The sequence below is a fragment of the Sturnus vulgaris genome, chromosome 7 (assembly GCF_052056855.1).
Source record: "Sturnus vulgaris isolate bStuVul1 chromosome 7, bStuVul1.hap1, whole genome shotgun sequence".
NCBI classification, from domain to species: Eukaryota; Metazoa; Chordata; class Aves; order Passeriformes; family Sturnidae; genus Sturnus; species Sturnus vulgaris.
Window position 1 is genome coordinate 29039124 of NC_142249.1, and position 20473 is coordinate 29059596.

General features: G+C 36.9%; 1 long non-coding RNA gene across 3 annotated transcripts in view; it reads left to right on the forward strand.

The window, feature by feature from the left end:
• The window catches only part of LOC148223224 (uncharacterized), an 81499-nt gene extending 61720 nt beyond the window's left edge, over nt 1-19779 (forward strand). For all 3 annotated transcript variants that reach the window (XR_015804709.1, XR_015804710.1, XR_015804711.1), the window contains exons 2-4: nt 7969-8117; nt 11026-11123; nt 18342-19779. This is a non-coding gene — a long non-coding RNA (uncharacterized LOC148223224). The remainder of the gene's footprint in view (nt 1-7968; nt 8118-11025; nt 11124-18341) is intronic.
• The last annotated feature ends 694 nt before the right edge of the window (nt 19780-20473 follow it).

Consider the following 20473-nt stretch of genomic DNA (forward strand, 5'->3'; position numbering starts at 1 on the left):
TTTCACTGACAGTTGAGGCATTGATCTGTCTTGGGGTGAGGGAAATGAGAATTCCAGCAGGAATGAGTGAAACAGCTTTCTATATTTTTCTGGAATGAAGGGGCAGGATAAGATGAATACAGAAGAAATTATAAACATATATTGTCCTGTTCCTCCTGACTGTGAAATAGTGCTGCTGTGTCCAAATTCTGTTGCAACACATGAACACTGAAAGATACAAAATGTATCTAGTTCTTGGACTGGTCCGCAGAGAGGTGGAAATCTGATATTCACTTGGCTTTTCTGTCCATGGGGAATGGATCCATTGCTTGCAGACACACAATCTTTGGGATTCTCTTGATTTTATTTCAGTGTTCTTGAAATAAAAATCAACAGGCTTTACTTGTATTTCATTGTTATTGCTGCACCTGAGTCAGGTAAAGGGTTGTATTCTCACTGTCTCAATTAAATACACGAAGTTCAAAATGAGGAAACGCTAACAAAAGTCATTTCCTATCAGTCAAATGCCATTATTTGAGTAGAATTACATGCTGATCTGATGATCCTGAGTCACTTCTCTTGGTTGCCAACATCAGCCATCCTGGAAGGTGTTTCTCTGAGTTTCCCAAGCCCAAGTTTTGAGGTATTCTATTTTTAAATTGTTGTTATTTTTTATTACTTTTTTAGTTCAAGACCATTTTCAACTGAAAAAAAAAATTCACAGCATTTTTTGCAAATATATTAACTAAAACCATATATCACAAATTACTTCAGTTTTTCATTGTGAAAGCCTGTGTGGTGCCCTCCACCTTTTTTCAATGCTGAGGTTCTGTCCACAAATGCACCAATATCCTCTTTTATCTGCACGTGAGTCTTATCTCCTAGAGCCACTGCTGTCAAGGCCTTATCAATGTTACCTCAATATAAGACTTTGTAGAACTGTCAGAGAGTGAGAGATTACAGTAGCTGGTGGAATAAATCCTCACTGCAGGGTAAACACAAGAAAAGCCCCACCAACATCACCCTTCCTTCCACCCTTTGGATGTGGGATGCCTGAATGGGAGACAGAATAAAGGACTGGTCCCTTAGCAGGCCCTTATCAGCCATATGTCAGGAACTCCCTGCAAACTTAATCAGGTGCTGTGGCAATTCTTTACCTGCCTGCAAACAGGATCCCCACAAGAAGCTATTCAGTGTGTGAGGTAGCTGCAAACTCTCCCACTATTTACACTGAACTGCAGCACAGTGAAGCAGAGCAGAGGAGCTTGACACGGGAGATAGATGAGATATATGAATATGATTTCTCCCACACACAAATGAAGGCAGCAAATTCGGCTGCAATATGCGGCATCAGGATATTTATTGCTTGCAGGTGTTCATGAAAATATATGAGAATCCCATGAGGTTCACAGATTTTAGAAGGAATTATTGTGCACCTGGAAATTTGTTCTGCAAAGTGTGGTATTTGTTTCCTGTTGTTATTTGCTGTCCATTCTTTCCTAGTCAACATGCATTATTCATGGTTGTACTTGTAGGAGAGCCAAATTCTACAGATAGTCTTCATCAACAAGAGGGAACAATTCAGATAAAAAATCCTCCTTGGGAAAGAATGACTTGTTTTTTTAAAAGCTCCAGTACAGAGTGAATTTACCTTCTTGAGCTTTTCTTTTAATACTAAATTTCTCTAACCCATCTCCAGGAAAAAAAAAAAAGAGGGAGGCAAAGCCAGTATCTTTAATGTATCTCAGATATATTTGCCACATGGAACATAAAGCTGCCTTTGTACTTGGTCTATTGTGCTAAGACACCCTCTAATAAAGATCTCAGGAAGCTGTGTACAATTCCCTTTCCTTGAAGTTTTTTTAAGTTCAATGTGTGTGCCGTCCCTCTCTGTCCCTGGGCAATCTGAAACACACCCATGGTGAGCCCATCCTCACACATCAGGTGTCCACAGGAGCCACAAATCCATACAGCTCACAAGCACCACGCAGGCCAGCACAATGCACCACATGGGACTGCACAAGGCTCAGCACAAGACACTCGAATCACAAAAGTGGTGGTCAGAAATATGACAGATCATACAGATTTAACATGACCTTTTGGCAGATGACAGCATTCACAGCAAATGATCAGGAGTGTGCAAGAAGTGCAGCCATGAGTGTAATCAGAGGCGTGCCTACCACATCTGTGTTTTGGCTGAAATTTGGCTGCATCAATTCCCTTCAGTCTTTAGGAAAAGAGGTAATGATGCTTTTGGAGCTGGTTTGCCAGACCCAATAGAAACATTTTTGCAAATATTTAAAACTCACATCAACCTTCCTAAAAGTAAGAAAAAGGAAAAAAGTAGCTGCAATAGTAGGAAAAACAAATAAGATAACATCCCATAGATTGCTGATGTTACCAAAACACTGATACTGACATGATTTTTTTCAAGTAACATTTACAGGCAATAAAAGATTAAACCTCAAAATATTAGTAAAGCATTTCAAATTTTCAATTTTTTTTCAGTACTATTCTGTACTGAAATGTCAGCTTTTTAAACATAACAAAGAAAAAATTGTGGAAAATAATGTGAATTGTCTTGGTGTTTCTTTAAAATGTACTGCTGCTCTCTCCAATCATGTCTAATAGCTCATTGTATTGGGTTTGCATGGCAAGGTTTTGGTAGCAGGAGGACTGCAGAGATGACCCACACTGGGTCAGGGTGAGAGCCCTGCCCCTGAGGAGGATGGAGCAGCAGAGACTGTGTGTGATAAACTGGCTGCAGCCTCTCTCCCCTATCCTGCTGGGGGAGAGGGACAGAAAATTGTGAGTGAAGCTGTGCTCAGGAAGAAGGCAGGAGTGGGGGAAAGGTATTTAAAGATTTGATTTCTTTTTCTCATTATCCTACTCTGATTTGATTAGCAACAAATTCAATTAATTTTTCCCAAGTGAGTTCTGTTTTGTGGTAAATGGTGAATCTCTCCCTACCTTTATCTTAACTCAGAAACATTTTGTTACATTTCCTCTCCCCTGTCCAGCTGAGGAGAACAGTGATAAAGCAGCTTTGGTAGCACCTGGTGTCCATCCACAGCCAACCCACCTCAGTTGTTTATAGATCAGTCAACTATCTAGTCATGGCTAAAATTGTACTGTAGAAAACAGAAAATTCTGCACTGCTAACAAAACATTTCCTTCTTATCATGTTAGTTAAATGATTATAATTACAAAATAGAGCTCTTTTACCCTCTTACTGCACAAGAGGAACAAGACAGCTTGACATAATGGAGGCAAATTATTAATGAAGGAATATAAAGGACATTTTGCATGCTGGTCTTTCCCAGGGAACAGTGGGGAGTCAAATGCAAAATAGCCTCGCATTAGAGGAAGTAAAGACTTCTGTTAATTTTCTATGTTTCCCTTCAATTTTATGTACCATGCCATTATATTTGAAGCTCTATGCTGTTAATTGTTCAGCCTTCATCTGAGTAAATTTCAGATCCATAAAAAGAGATGGTCAGAAACTCTGTCAGCTTGTCTAGAGTCATTCAATATTGCTCAGCCTGTCCTCTTTCTCTTCCTATTGTTTTCAGCCCAGGTTCTTCTATTTTCCTTTTGAATTAGGGCAGCAGAATCTGCAACATTCTCACTTATCTTCTCCTGGATGAGGGAGAGCATTTCCATTCACTGGAATTCAACTCTGATTTTTACACACCAATTTATCAACTGTGATCTCCTCTCTGGTTTCATAACTTATGAGAAAAACAATTGTTCCATAACTACATTCCTGTCACTAGTACAGCAAAATAGGTTGGAGGCATGTTCAATTTGGTTTTCAGTCTGTTTGGAAAGGAAAGGTAGGACTGCCCCAATCTAAGAACACATGGCAAGGTGACAACTTTAAAATTAAACACTTTACACCTCTAGTAGCCTTGCCTTATCATATCTCAGAAAATAGTTATCTGATGGTTGTTTCTTTTTATGCTAGAATACATCTTTTAATACCAGGCCCCTCTTAGAACTCCTGCTCCCTGAAAATGACCATCAGGCACTATAAAAATATCTCTGCTTCTCTCTGCTGTTATTCCTACAATTTAGACAGGGTGCTAACAGTCTCTCCAGACAGCTTTGCTTTTCTACCTGGAGAAACAAATCCAGGCCTCCATACTCAAAGCAAACCATGTTTGGGTTAAGGCAGCCTTGAAACACACTAGAGTAATTAGATTAATTAGAAAATCAACAGACTTTGAAAAGCTTGCAGTAGAAACCTTTGTCTCCATCCCAAGATGAAATTCACAATACACTGCATTTGCTGCATTTGAATATGAATCTATTAGTAGCAATAGAGTATTTCTTTAGCATGCAAATTGAAATTAGGACTGTATTGGAGTAGGTGTAAATATATTGACAACAGATTGTGCTGAAGTTTTTCTAATCTAAATAGATAAAGGGTGAAAAAGAAACCCAGAACTCAGAAGCCCAGAGACTCACTTAGAACGCAGCTCAGAAACAGAGTTAGAAACAATCTCAGATGTTTTGACCCTCAGTCTAGTTATTCTCTGAATCCTTATTTTTCCCTTAATCTTTTAGATAGAAATAAAAATAATAACAACAATAATAATTTTCTTACTCATTGGGGAAAAAAAACCACAACCTCACATAAATTTTAATTTCATTTGCTTACATAGCTGATATTTGCATAGTTAAACCCTCTCTCTCATAAACACTATTTCACATGCCTAAGAATTATTTTGTGATAAAATTGTCTAAACTTCCTCATCATTAACTTCTTTAAATTATACTGTCTGAAGATGTTTATGGATTTGCTAAGTAATCTACTGTGGAGCACAAACTGCAAACCAAAGTGAAATTGAGTTCCCAACTGACTGCAAAGGTAATTAATGATTTAACTGCACAACTGTTAGCAGATCTATAATGCAACTTAAAAGCTAATTGAGAACTGTACAGCCAAAGGAAAGAGGAAAGCCTAGTGCAGCCACAGTACTCCTTTGAGTAGTATTTGGTCAGCCTGCTGTCAGAGAAAGTGGAAAAATAGCTATCCCTATGCCCTATAAAAACAAAGATACTATACAAAAATATGTGTTAGCTTTGGGGAATTGGCATTTTATGATCACCTCATTAAGAGGGCAAGTTTCTAGCAGAGCACTGAATTCCACAACTTCCCCTTCTCCCCGGCCAGTAGCATTAACATGCTCCATTTCTCTCACCACTCATAATGCATCAAAATCCACCCCAGCAAATCAGCTACCCAGAAGAGTCAGGAAATGCTTTTCACTGCCATTTTATAGCCCAGTTATCTTAATTAGTCCCAGCTGACTGAGGAAGCCCAGAAATAAGACAGTAGATTGGGTTGTGCTTTTACCTGGAGGAACTTTTCCAGATTCATGGCAGCTGCTGCAGAATCTTTAAGAACCAACAGCTCTTTTGCCACCCTACATCTGAACAAGTGTTAATCTTTACACAGTATGTGTGAGTATTTAGCAACCTACTACAGCCAAGAAAGTGAATAGTGATTTAAGCTGTACAAGGATATACTCCACTCTAGCAATCAACAGCCTGGAAGGAAGCCCATAGATTAGATTTACTAGAGGAAGTGTGTGCCTAAATCTCACTGTCATAGCCCTCAAGCCCTATAACATACACAGAGTTCACAGATCTTGAATTTTTAGGGTAATAAGTATTAGTAAAGGCGCTAAGGCCAACAGTGTAAAACTTGGAAGTATTGGAGCACTATGTATTTTTCAGTGGGAGGCACTCCTTTCAGCAACTCAGGGTAGCACATATTTTCCACACCCATTTAGCAGTTTGGACACCAGCATACAAAGTATTTCAAAGGGACATGTCCAATGCCCCCTTTTTGTCATGCAGTTATGTAGTTAGAGGGTCACCCAGAGGTGATGGAGATCCTTAGTTCTCTCTCTGAAAGGACACAGAATGCACCATCAGCTACTGCCAAGGCACCTGCAATAACTTGTACCTCACAAGTTGTTCTAAGAGTAAGCTGGGAAAGTGAGAACATGTATGTACTAACACTTCCTCCTGCAGAAAAAGAATTTCAACTTTAACCTATACACTCCTGGCAGCTGCACTCGCCAGCCCTCCAGTGCAGCCACTGCAGCTCTCTCTACCCATATTAGATTGGCCAGAATGGATACCAGTGTGTTAATACTTAATACAAGGGCTGGACCACAGACCTGGTTCCAATTTGAATGTTGCTGTGTCCCCAGGGGTATAAGACATATGAGGGTCGTGTCTCAGAACATTCCCATTCATATCTACTCTTATCTACTTTTAGTGCCTTCCTATTCCCTGTGCTGGTGCTGACAGAAATGTCCCTTAGCAGTGGCTGCTCACACAGATATACAGAAAATGGTGATTGGGGCTCTGTATTCTATTAAGCAACAAAGCCTCTAAGAATGAGGTCCACCAGAAATGGTGGATCTACCTGGTTTTTTTTGGTTTTTTTTTTTTTTTTTTTATTTTTTTTTTGTTTTGTTTTTTTGTTTTTTTGTTTGTTTTTTTTTTTGTTTGTTTTTTTTTTTACTGTTAGCAGCAAGTTGTTCTCTTCGCTGTAGGCTTTTCGTGGTTTGAAAAATCCATTATAAACTATGGAAGTGTTACATGTGTCAACAGACGGACACAAGCAAGTCTGTATACAGTGGTCCACAGTGCTCAATATGTACTTATTTACTGGCTTCTTTTAAAACAGGTAAAGGACAGAACTGGCTTTCTGCAATTAGAATCAGTATTTAAAGATTTGTCCTCTAGTCAGTTGACAGCTTCTGGAAAGTTTTAGGAGAAAGACCTGTCTGCCTGATCTATTTCGTTGAAACTCATCATAAGTTCAAAAGGTACCAGGGGGTCGTGATTTATTAAAAAAACACCCAAACAACAAAACCATATGAAGAGAGAACACAGCCTTTCAATATAAAAGCTAAAACACTGAAGCCTATGCTGGATCAAAATCTTGGCCTTGCTAAAGTAAAAAATTATTGTATTTCAATCCTGACAGTGTTTCACCTTACATGTTCTATGACCCAACCTCTGGAATTGTATATCAAAAAGACAGCTATTTGTTTTGGTAATAAAATAGAGAGGAGATACTAGTAAATCCATCAGTGTTCTTCCCCTCCCTGATGAAAATACTCTCCACAGTCCCTGCCTCTGAAAGGTTCGCTGAAAGGAGCAATGAAATCACAGCATGCACCTTCCTACCCTTCTGTTTCACCTAAAACTGTTTTATTTGGAGGGAAAGAATCCTACATTTTCTAAAATCAACACTTCATTGTATATTTTAGCCCCATGGTTATGAGATAACCACAACAGGTCTTTGATTCCACCCTAAAGTTTTCAAGCACTGTCTTTTTGGTTATATGTCAATACATGTGGAAGAGATAATCAAGCCAGAGTCTTTCCATGCTAGCACCATGCATAAATAATAATAAAAAATATTAATAACATGACCCATGCAGATCAATTTGAAGAATCAGGCCAATAGCTGTTTTCTTTTTAACTTGCTTCAATCTATTTTGCAAGCCAGAATCACAGAGCTGGACAGAATGCAGCGAGTGACTGTGCAAATAGACAGATTGGCTAAAGGTACAGGTTGTTAATCCCCTGGAAATGGCCTGTTATCACAGTTAAATCCCTCTCTTCAGGGTAAAAAATAGAAAATGAGAGATCAACTCCTGCGCTTATGTTTGTGTTACTTTTTTTGTTGTTTAATTGTCATCTTGCAATACAAGTAATGCTTTCTACCCAAAACATTTTCAGGAGATAAAAAAGACTCTTCCCTTCCCCCAGTCCTTTATTATCTGTGTCCTGACCAGAGCTGTTGAAATGGAACAGGTTTCTGAATGAAATGGCTTTAATTTTAATGCAGTTTGTTCAAAGCTTACAAGTGTTGTTGCTACTGCACAAGTGGAAGGAGAGCTAAGGAAGATGCAATCTAATCAGGAATATTCCCTTTTGTACTTTCCCTGTTGGCAGTGTGGTTTTTAGATGAAAGAAGAAATCTTGCTTGCTCTGTTTGGAGCAAGGTGCTTGAAGAGAAGGAGAAATATTCTTCAGATCCCTGTCAAGAGAATAAGAAGCAGTTTCATCATCTGCAGAATTCTGAGTCTCTCTGAACAGTAAAAGTGAGTGTCAGCAGTAACAATATACTATCAAGGCATGTTACAAATATCTTAGAGATTTTAGTACATATATATGAATATAACTGTACCTGCAGAAAATACCAGAGGTGCCTGTATAGTTCAGTAGTTATGCAAAAGCTACTGATGTGTCAGACTGTTCATTAACTGCATACCATAATGTCTATTCTGAGTTTGAGATTTCACTACTTACAACCCTCTTCTTAATGTGCAGTGTGGAGGGACAGTATGGAGAAATGGCATCTATGCAGTGACTATGTATAATCATCAGAATCAAGATGATATTCACGGTGAGTTGGGATCTCGATGTATAAAATATTCAGCCTCATTGGATTTCTTACAGACATACTTTAGATCCCAGCTCAGCAACAGAAATTGTCTTCCACATCCTGACAAGCCCTGGCTCTTATTTACAATCTTTCATGTACTCAAATATCAACACAGTGTTGTTGTAGTTACTCGAGGAAAGCTGTGTGTAACACTTGGTCATGCTGGGTCAGAGAATGTTATTAAACAACCAGAACCAAAATATTGGCATGAGAATATCGACTTTCTCATGTGTTGCTAATGCCTCAGCCCAGAGATAAACCAGTGAAAATATCTATTTCAATTAAATCAGATATGTATGTAACATATTATTACTTTGCTAAGGAGGAATAAATACAGGCACGTTCCTTGGAACTTTGCTGAATCTAGGCCTGATATAGCATTTCTCCTTTTAAGCAGGCATTGGGAACAATATGTTCTTATGATATTAATATAACCCATCTGCCAGTTGCATAAAGGCTGGCAAATTACCTCATCATTTTTCATCCTACATTACAAGAAAAAAAAAAAAAGAGAGAAAGAAACCCACCCCCAGTATTACTGAGATGCTGCAAAGCTGTGAAGTAAAAACTTGATGGGTTCAAAGCAGCCCTTGCTATGCTCTGAGCACAGACCTGCACTTCTAATTAATGTACAAGGAACCCCCCTCATATTAAAAATTCAGGACAAAAAAATCTATGCAGGCATTAATGGTGACAGTCACAACCATGCTCTTTCTGGGCCTGGCTGTGTTTTTGGAAAATTGGGCAGAGACTCCTCTTGGCCCTCACTGTGACCTGCAGTTTACATTGTACAAGAAGTGAGGTATTCCCACAGCTGGGACAGGCACAGCAAAGCACACATTTTTCCTAGGCAGGTTCTCCCCCATCCCAGGACAAAGGCTACTTTACCCTATTCAGCTGAGAGGCCACTATTGGTAGAGCTGTGCTGCTAAATGGAATAAATAAAATAAAGCTCTACTTTTGTAATCCTGGGATTAAGAGTACAAGAAGAATCCATTCAAATCCATGTACAGGACAACTGCATCTCTCAGGGCTTAGCAGGCCAGCTGCAGCCCTGCACTAATAAATTGGGTTTGGAGTCAAACAGGTAATTTCATATGAACTGACTTAGATGCTCTCCTCTGCTAAGTCCACTTTTACCTTTCTCAGGAAAGCCAGTTTTTAGCCTTTTGATGTCAGGTTTTCTTGGGGAGAACAACCTGATTAATCTTCTCCATTGCTGTAACCCAGGGACAGAGAATGACTTTGTTGTGCTTGCAGTTGTAAACAAATCTGAAATGGTACTCAAATTTTGTTCTGCTTCAATAAACATGCAATGGCTGAAGCAGTGTTTTGAAATGTGATTCCCCAAAACTGAGAGAAGCTAGCAAGGAAAAAGCTGTTTCATATTATTCCCCATGTGGCCTCACTTATTGTACTGCTTGTGCTACTTATTGATCTAAATAATCTTGGAAAAGAAATACAGAAATATAAGAAAAATGCACTTTAATTATGTGCATGTATCCTATTCATGAAGAAGATTTTGCACACTAACATTATTCGGTGTCAAAGATAAACTCATCAGTTTACAAGGTAAAAAAAAAACCAAAATCATTAAAGTAAATCTTGGCTGACCACCTACAGAGTATGAACCAAAGGCCCTCATGCATTTGTAAGGCTGAACAGGCTGGAGAAGGTCCAGGGAAAGGCCACAAAAATGACCAAGGGACTGGGAAGCTGCTGTGTGAGGAAAAAGATGAGAGAACTGAGTTTATTCAGCCTTGAGAAAAAAAGCCTAAGAAAAACAATATCACCGAATTCCACTGCTTAAAGGGTGGCTAGGAAGAAGATGTAGACTAATATTTTAAGAGGAGTCACATGGTAGAGGAGCAGGGCAGAGGGTACAAATTATTCCTGGGAGGAGTCTCATTAGAGAGAAGTGGAGAATTTTTCATGAGAGCAGTCAGCCATTGGAATAATCTCCTCAGGGAAGTGGTGGATTCCCTGTCACTGGACACTTTCACCATTCACTTGCACAGGGTGCTGGAACATCTTGTCGAGGCCATGCTTTTGCCAAGAAAGGTTGGACCAAATATCCTTAAGTTCCCCTTTCAACATGGCATTCTATGATTCTATGATTTCCACTAGACCCAGAGTTTCTAGCTGAGCTACACGTTAAGAAAATATATGCAAATAACATACCTTGTCCTGATGAAAAGATACACAAATAAAAATCTTCCAAATGCCATACTGGGTCATTCCAATGCTTAATTTTCCCAATGTAAAAATAATGACTTAAAATTATTAATTTCAGTAGAGCTATAACAAATAATACCAGCTGTGCTTTTGGCTCTTGACTCAGGTTTGCTTTACATTTGCCAGGAGCAGTTCTGTTTATTTGTACCAGCTTCACCACTGCTTTCATTACAAGGGCACAAATCCAGTGCAATGGGACCTCAATATAGAAGACTACTTAGAAAAACTGATAATAAACTTCCTTCATAAGACTTACACAATCCTGCAATAAAACAAGCAGTAACAATGTTTATGTATATTTTATTAGCTTTTGTTTTATTTTCTTCCAGGAATTGTTAAAAATCTGAATCACAAGCATTCATACCATGACTCAGAAAGGAACGATGCCATGTTGACTGAGAACTGGCTAAAGGATCATAAACAGGAGGTGAGAATAAATAATCATGCATTAAGATGCGACACTCTATTCAGCAGGAAGAGAGAGACTGGCTGCTTTTACTTAACAGCATTATTAATGTTCTTGAAGAAGACAGAAATAGGACATTAATTAAAGTCTGTGGATCCAACTGAATTGAGATGTTTTGCAAATACCATTAAGAAAGGGAAAATTATACAGTGGGAAAGGCAGGTTAGAAAAATGAGCAGGGATCAGCACAGGCTTATCCTTGACCAAATGCAGGTAATGAGATGTGGGAAAGCACATTTACACATAAATATTCAGTAGATGGAAATTCCCAGAAAGAAAATATCAATATAGACATGATAAAGTGAAATACAAATAAAGTGACAAAATAATAAGATACAAACAAACTGGACAATCTGAAAAAGGATGTGGCAGTAAGGCCTTGACTCCTGACTCAGGGAAACATCCAACCTCAGTCACAACTATCAACAGAAGTAAAAATTCTGGCTTGGATCTACAGTTTGACATGAACTGGACAGACCAAAGTAATACACTTGAGACTGATCCTGGAACAATATTACTTTCAAATGCTAGAGATATACTGAGTAAACAACCAGAAGATTATTTGTAAGAAAATACAAAATGAGTCCCTCAATGTCATTTTTAAAGAGGTTAAATCATAAAGCTGTCAGTGCTTACTTTTAATCTCACATCAGAGCGCAACAGGTACAGCACATCTCTTTGGGAGATGGATCACCTTGATTGGGTCATCATGGCAATTGATAATTCCTGCTAGTATCTGATAGACATAAAACCTCCATGTCAATCACACAGAAACTTCACTAATTCATTGCTCTTACTGCAAAGACAAAATAGCTAAAAAGCGTGGGTAGATTTAGAAATAGGAGAAAAGCATACAAGATCCTACAACAATTAAAAGGAGTTAATAGCAAAGTGCAAAAGACTTATTGTGGTTTAATCCCAGTCAGCAGCCCAGTCCTACGCAGCCATTCACTCACTCACTCATTGTCAATCAGCACAATATTTACAGAAGGCGAGAAAAAAACAAGAATGAGAGTTGCTTAAAAAGATTAAAAGCACTGAACAAAACCTGAACGATTTCATGTTCTACCATTACAAGTGAACAACTTCACTTTCATAAATCACAATTGGCAACTAGTTTAACAACAAAAATCCTATTGTGACTGACTGCAAATGTGCTGGTAAGAGTAGCACATGAACAGTAGAAAGTAAATATGTATTAGATACCTCTGTTTAGCAGTTAGTAAAACCAAGTGGCATGAAAATAATTGTGGGAGATTAATTCACATTCTTTCTGTGTCCAGTTGCTGTAAATCTGGAATAACTCCATGAAGTCTCTGTAGTTAGTGTGGTACAAGTGTGGAATTTGTACAACACTGCTGTGAATAGGTGAAGTTTTCCAGTTCCTTAAATGAGCGCAGAATAAAACTGTATTCATTTAAATGCAAGTCATGATAGATTTACAGCTGGAGGAAATGAAAATTACCTTTGAAAAGTACGCAAAACAGAAAAAAAAATCCAAATGTAGAGCAAAAACAAGAGTTCAGTTTTACCCTTGTGTTTTGCCCTCCTTGCCAAGGGAATGATGCCTTGCCTGCGATCTTGTGATAGTGTTCATGTGCTAGTTTGATGCTTCTGCACTGAGAAGCAAAAAGAAAAAAATAATACTAGCACTGGGTGCAAAGGAGAAGTCCCACTGGTAACACTGTGCAAAAGTCTATTTTGTTAAATACATCCACCTTTATGGATCTGAAATCTGTTGAGGAATCTCAAACACAGCTAAGCTGAACATTCTTGGAAAGCAGTAGAATATTCTGAGAAATGTTTGCTGTAGTACTATATTTCTTCATTGGTTTCACTTGTAACAGTCACAGATGGGTCTTTTGTCTGAGCAAATTCTTCTGCTCTTATGTTTTAAGGTCATATGACTTTACCCATAGAGAAAAGCTGAATGATGGAAATTACTTGATTTTTTCCTGGTGTTGTGGCATGTGATAATTTTATTTGTTTAATGTCTGACAGAGCACTCCATATCACTGCCCAGCAAAACATTGTAGCACACACTAACTGAATCCATGGAAATAGGATCTTCTGAGTTGTTAGAAAAATATGCCTGTGAAGGATACTACATATAGATTAACATTTTGGATAAGGATGTCTGAAGAATATCTTTTTATAGGGGAGAGCAAGCACAGGTCTCAAAAAAAAAAGGGAAAAAGGATGGCACAAGTTATTTTTCATATGTAAAGGCTTAATAATAAATAATAAATAATAAATAATAAATAATAAATAATAAATAATAAATAATAAATAATAAATAATAAATAATAAATAATAAATAATAATAAAACCTGCAAGGGCTTGATCAACACCCCCTCTCCTCAATATATTAGAAAGCACCTTCGTTGTCTTTTAACAGCTGTGGATGGGATTAGATACATTTGGATAATGCATTTGTTGATGATTTTGCTCTGAATAATACTAGGTTAAAAGTCTCCTGGAAGCTCAAGTAGTTTTCTGGGTTAATATGGTAGAAGCAAGACAATTTCTTTGGTGGGTTGACCCTGTGCAAGAGGTCAGATCCCTCCATTAGACCCAATGTTAACCATTTCCCTGAGAAAGGAGATCAAATTCTCATTTCAAACATTGCCAGCTGGAGAAGCTCTTCACATAAATTCTAGTGGGCTGAAACTCAAAATCCCTACATTTGTAACAAGATACCTTAGTAAGTCTGTTTCTAACTTTTTGTCTTCCTGGGGCTTTAGAAGAAAAGGGTAAATATAACATTTTAAGGAGATCATAAAATGCACCAAAGTGTGTAGCTATTCCAAGGTAATTATGTACTCAAGGTGTATAATGAGTGCCATGTTCCTTGAAGATATAAGAAATGTGGGTACTTCAGCTGAATAAATTCCCTGGAGTATATATTCTATGCTGAATATGTTATAATGTACTCTTAAGTGGACAAACCCAGAAAGGCTAAGTGCTTCTGAGGTAAGTATCATCCCATCAGATACAGATTGGGCTCTTAATTAGTCAGTTAAATTACTTTCTCTCTCCTTTTCAGTGGCTTCTTTTAGATTTTGTTTCACCTGCAAGCACAGTTTTCATTTTGCTAAGGTTGATCATAACCACATAAAACTACGGGACTCACAGTAGTCTAATGTAACCCCCTAATTACCTGAGCAAATTAACAAAAGGAATAAGATGTTACTTTATTTTCAACCGCACTAAAGTAACCAAAAAAAACGAAAAGAGAAAGCAAACAAAAATAGATATTATCTGTGATGTCAGGGCTATGAACCCATGGTAATGAAAGAAAAAACGTTGATAATGATCTCAAATACCAGATACCATAATTATTCTTTCCAGTAGGGACATCCTGTTTGACTGTTCCTTTTATCCTCTCTTTGATTCTACAACAACAGTCAAATTCTGACTTCACACGTGCTAGCACAATGCATGGTATGGCACAATAGTCCTACACCAACAGAGCATCAGTAAAACCATTCCCATTGCTGCTCCTGCCACCAGCAGTCCCCTATCATCCATTCTGCAAAGGCTTTTGAAAAAAGGCCTTGGAGATCTTCACAGTAGTCTAGGGATTTAGATATTAAATTGGTTTGGGCAGTTTATTTATCCCTTTAAACACTCTGACGTTTAGGTTTTTCATCTAAATTACTCCTCCAGTCTGATTAACTTGGTAAGTATTTAACAAAAAGAATCTTATTGATGGGGGCATATGCTTTTTATACTACACTTTACTAACACAAATATATGCACAACTCAAATTTACCATGCTGCATCAGATTGCCAAGGTGCAGATCAATGTATTATACAAGATACACTTGAAAACAATATTCCCAAATTGGACCAGGCTGTAATTTTATTTTTTTTTTAATAATTAGACATGAATAAATATATTTTTAAAAGGTCTCCTGAAATAGTCTTCTAAGCTTAACCATTTCACTAACATGACCTAAGGAGGATGAGATGCTTAAGTGTAATAACATAAAGAAATTATTTTTCTTTTTTACTTCTAGACTTTTGTATCTAATTTTATGTTTATTTCTGTACCACATTATATATATGAAACACGTATCAGGAGGTAAAATAAGACCCCTTGATATCTAGACATGACTTCCTATGAGTCTGAAGAAAGAAAGGATAACATCTGATATATTTTATTGCCTGAGGGGGCAAGTATTAATTTGATTCATAAGAAGCAATAATTTGTGCTATGAATTTTTAATTCATAATTGGTATATTTGACCATATGAAATGGTGAGATCTCAAATTTTAATTTTGTCTCCCTCTTTTCCAAGAATTCTCTCCAGCCTACTAAATCATCAGTAAATATTCTTGGAGTATACAGATCTGAAGCACTCTGGGAACACTCAAAAGCTCGGTTTGGCTTTCTTTTCATCTCTACAATTTCTCTTTCTGCAAAGGGAAGATTTGTTCCATTCTCAACAGAATGAATTCATGAAAAACAGTGGATCATGTTGTTTTATTAAATACGTGTAGAAAAATCCCTCACAACTAAGCACGTATATTCCTTTTCTTGGAGGAGAAGGTACATATAACTAAGTAACAGATGTTGAGGTAGCTCTAATGAAGTTGCTCTTATACTTGCCAGGAAAGGTACCTCCAAACAATTTCTGATCAGTGTCAAGACAAAAATTTGCATTTTGGCAAAAAAAAAAAAAAGCATTTCAATCCATGATGATTTTAAAAAGAAGAGATTTCCTATCTATTTACTGAATAAAGATGACATATTTATACAGAAATAAATTTAATTTTGTCTCTCCTCTTGATCCAAGAATGTAGAAATTGTAATATCTCCTAATATGCTTAATATTGTTCTTACTGTTTTAACAGACGGTTCATCTACTACAATATTGCATTTGTATCTACAGATAATTGCCTTCCTTCAGAGAGTGTTCTGAATAATAAGCTGGAGTAATTAAAATAAACTGGCATAATTTCAGAATGTATTGCTACTGTACAAAAGTAACCAACAGGCACATATTGGGGAAGTAAACTTCAGTATGACTTATTCACTCACAGATGGCAAAGGCATTTTATGGCATCATAGTTTAATTTCAGGCATAGTGGAGAATTCTGCAAAGATTTACTTGGATATGTAGGGCTTGAAGAGTGGGAATGAGGAAGGTGTATTGTAGTATTTGGCTGCATGGATGCTCACAGCAAGTTCCCTCTCCTCAAACACAGAATCGTCTGGACATGAACCTGTCCAAAATCCATTGCAAAGGGATCTTTTTCTTTAGGGTCTTAGGCAGGGCTACAATTGCATGCAGAACTAATACAGATTTTTCCTCAACCAGTTTTGGCATAAATCCAGCACATATGATAAGCTTTAGGTTTCTTCTTTCTCATATTCAAGAGAAGAACTAAGTTGAAATCCTTTCTATGTAATTTTACCTCCTAAAATGCAAGCATCTGGTTACCCAGGCTCCCTGTGACCCACAGAGCAAGAACATAATGCAAGCCTAACTTCAAACATCAGGCAGATGCACGAATCATCTTCAAAAGGTGGCAATGTCTTCCCATTGTCTATGGGGAAGAACCTACAGAAATGGCAGAAGCCTGGGTTTCAGATTTTTACAGAGTTAAGAAAAGTAAGTTTCTATATTCAATCACAATACCCAAGGAACGTTTTGCTTTATACCTTCCAATAACCATCCTGCCTCTGTATCCACTCATTCCCATTGATGCTGGGCATCCTTTGTAGAAAAGCTGTACTCTGAACCTGGTGCTAACTCAAGGTCCACAAAGTTGACATTTTCCCTTATCTCTATAAAATTTTATTATTTCCATCTGCTCCAGTTTTGAAACAATCTACTAAAAATATGACCAGAAACAGACAGTTATTTTATCAGTCTTTTTGGTACGATATTTATATTTTAAAATAACCTCCTTATATCTACCACTTCACAGCTTATAAATTAAAAGCGTGTATTATCTCAGCACTATGTCAGAAATGCTTGCCTTTCCACACTCTCTATAGAATGGCTTCTGGCTATGAAAACAAGGTTTGAAACTCTGATTTTTTAAAATGTATTTTAATCTAGTCCATCTTTTCCATCACATCTACCACCCTTCACCACAGCTTCCAGTATTAGCAGCAATAATATTACATGCAACTTACTACAAAATTACAGAATAACATCAGGTGAACTGCTACTTCCAGCAGTGAGACAATTCAGTCAGCCAGTTCCTTAATTAATTCCATTTCTGCCCTTTTAACATAATATAGTTCTGCTTTTTTTTCCAGGATATTTTGCAGTACTTAATCAAATGTTTCAGTTTAGTTAAAGACTAGTTCATCTCTTCGATTACTCTTCAAATTTCTAGAGTCATCAGAGAAAATAAATTGTTTGATATTTATTTTCCATAAAATAACATTGCTATTGATTATATTTCTTGGCTTTAATTATTTTCTAATTGAATACTGCATCAGTTTTCCATTATTTTACTTTACTTAGGATTGCTGGTAGACTAACAATTCTCAGTTACTCACATCAGTTACTCATTCCCACCTAGGCTTTGGACTCTGCTTCAGGGATCAAAGTTAATGGCTAGATAAGGATATTTTCAACAAAGCCCCCTGGAATTCCCAAGGGAATTCATCTGAGCTTTATCTTTGAAATAATATTTTTCTTGTAGAGAAAATTTTCTGTATTTTAAAGTTCTTAATTGCTAGTGGACTGGGAGTTGTTTTATTTTTTCACTTGCTAGAAGTACCTTGTCTTTCTTCCCAGACACTGAACCAAATACTTATTGAACACTTCTCCTTTAATGTATTAATAATAACTACTTTATTAGTTACAGGTGTAACTGTCTTTCTCGAATTTTAATATTTTTCCCCAATACGCTAAAACAACCCCCTTTCTGTGTGTCTACTTGACCCACCTCAGAGCTATTTACCTGTTATCTTTATCTTTCCTTATTAAAGCCTTTAATTGCTCTGCCAGTTCAAGTAGATAATTTCCTCTTCTTTACCCTCTCTGAACCACATTAAAGTGTTATTTTACATTATTAGACAAGACTCCTTTCTGAGGCGATGGGTCACTAAAACACCCCTCATTTTTCATCTTCTTAATATTTGATTTGGGATACAAAATGAATATGAAATGAAAAGATAATGTTTCCATTTAAATTTGTCCCATTTTACAGCATTGACAGGAGTACAATCAGCCATGGTCCTAACAGGCATGGAAGAGGACATTAGAGTTATGTGGATGCTGCTCTAGGCTTCAGTATGGAGCACATTGGATGCTAGCCGGAACTTATCAGACTGGAAAATGATAAAACTCTTTCAGCTCTGCCAGCTCCTTACTGAAAAAAATATGCCTGATTTAAGACAGGATGAAAACCTGAACACAGCAACTAAATCAAGAGGATAATTTTTAATTAGTATGAGATTTTCTTCCTGAATATGACATATGTCAGATTTTTATATCATATTCCCTAGAATTTTTCTGTTATATTTCCAATCTGTAAAACTCACAGTCTTTCTCTAAATTTTCATGAGTTTCTTGCTTAGATATTTTTTCATCTTCCTGTCTTCTCCACTTGTATCACATTGGGCAAGACATCTACTTTATAGTTCCAAGAAACCTTTAGTTGTCTGCAGAAGCCAAACTATTTGTTGCTTTAGTTGTTTTGCCAGATAGTTTCGAACAGTTTCTGTGTACAATCCTGTAAATTTCTGTGTAATTTAAATGAGTTTATTTCTCTCTGCCTGGAATTCATTTCTGCTTCAAGATGTTCCTTCAGCTGCTCATAGTTCATCTTCCACATTCCAAACATTGTTTTAATATCTTGTTATTGATTACATATATTCTTTGCATTTAATTTAGATGCATCAATAAAAAGCTTTCATATGATCTTTTAATTAGTTTTTGTATTGGTCTTTAACCTGTCATTCATGGGTGACAAATTGCCAGAGCCAATTTTTCATTATTGGTCCCCATAAGAATTTTAAAATCTTCAACTGAAGCCAACAGCAAGGGCACAATCCAACACCATCTCTGTGAGTTATTTGTTCAGCATTGTTGAAAGTTGGGATTATTGCTTAAAGAAAGCTTCCAGAAAACTCTTGATTAGTGTTTACCTATTCTACTTGCTGTCAGAAATTAGAAATTCTAGAAATTCTACTTGAGCTATATTATCCATCTCTTTATATTTGTCTCTGGGAATTTGGTCTTCAGCTGTAGTAGATTTTGAAGTTTTGATTTTTGCATAGCTCATGAAGCAATGATATTTTCAATGTGTTTTAGGCTAATGTATTCTGATCTATTTGCTCCCTGATGTTGAAAGCCTAATCTGTTTATCTAAATCCATGAGAAACCCTGTCACTGCAGGTTGGAACTACTGTTCATATCATGTGGATATCTGTAAAATGCTCCTGATGATTCAGATTAGCCTGAATCCACATGAAAAAAAAAAGGAAAACAACCCAAGGAACACTATATTGTGAGGCTGCATAAAGTCCTTTTGGAAAATTATGCTTAAGTTACAGTACACAGATGCCCTCAAAAGAGAAGTGCAAAACCAACCTGCTTCATTCTAAAGTTTAAAATTTAGAAATAAAATTTTGAAATAAAATATTTGTGAGCTTAGATAACTCTGTATTTTCAGGTTGCAAACTTGAAAAATAGTGGAGACACTACTAAATAAATTTCTCCTTTGGAAAATATAAACTAGTAAACTGTTCATTGTTCTTGCAAGTGACCTGACCTGCCTTTTCTGTTTCACAAACTATTGGCTCTGTCCACTAAATTCTGACTTTGTTTTAGTATGGAAGAATTTGAAAATAGAAAATTATTTGATAATCATTAATGCTCATTGTGCCTGCTAACGAATTAGAAAGAAAGAAAAATCTGGAATCTTCATTTTGTTCCTGCAGTTTTGCAATGCAGTCGAATGATGTATGCAATACTGTAACTCTCAATTAGTCCCAATAGAGCAAGCCAAAGAGGAAAACACTCAGCTTCTGAGGGGTTTGTTATTCTTACTAAAATTATTATTCAACTTAATTTTGAAGAAATATAAACAAATTTGAAAATGCTTATCCAAGAAACAGGCATATATACACTGCAAGAGTTGCAGATGCTCAGTGGAATAAATACTTTTCTGAGGATCAGAAACTGGTTTCCAGTTCTCTTTAACCCAGCTTTCCAGGGCTTGCTAAACCCTAAATCCATGTGCAATAACCCAGAAACTATGCCTGTCTGCTTGCTTGATGTTGCTTGCAAGATGGATTCTTGGAGCAAGCTCTGCTCAGAAAACCTGCCTCAGGTTTG